Source organism: Myotis davidii, unplaced genomic scaffold (genome assembly GCF_000327345.1).
Source record: "Myotis davidii unplaced genomic scaffold, ASM32734v1 scaffold539, whole genome shotgun sequence".
NCBI lineage: Eukaryota > Metazoa > Chordata > Mammalia > Chiroptera > Vespertilionidae > Myotis > Myotis davidii.
In genome coordinates this window covers 375,739-376,113 of record NW_006290028.1, presented here as the reverse complement: position 1 = coordinate 376,113, position 375 = coordinate 375,739, and positions in this window count along the sequence as shown.

Sequence of the window (375 nt, the reverse complement as noted above, 5' to 3'; positions counted from 1 at the left end):
GCATTGCTGCTAGTTTCTATGGACACAAGAAGAAAGGAAGGGCTGCAATGAAAATAACTGAGCGGCCAGCAACTCGAGACAAGGCCGCAGGAGGCCAGGTGGAATAACAGCTGATAACACACTGCGCGCTCTCATGAAGCCCTTGTCACCCAAAGATAGAAAAGGGGTTTCATAAACAGCCATCAACGATCCCAGCTTTTGGGGGTGAAAATCAAGGCAGGAATCTGGTAGTTGTCCTTAAATAAAATTGCCTTTTTTTAAAAAAAATGTTTTTATTGATTTCAGAGAAAAAGGGAGAGAGAGAGAGAGAGATAGAAACATCAACGATGAGAGAGAATCATTGATCGGCTGCCTCCAGTACGCCCCACCCTGGGG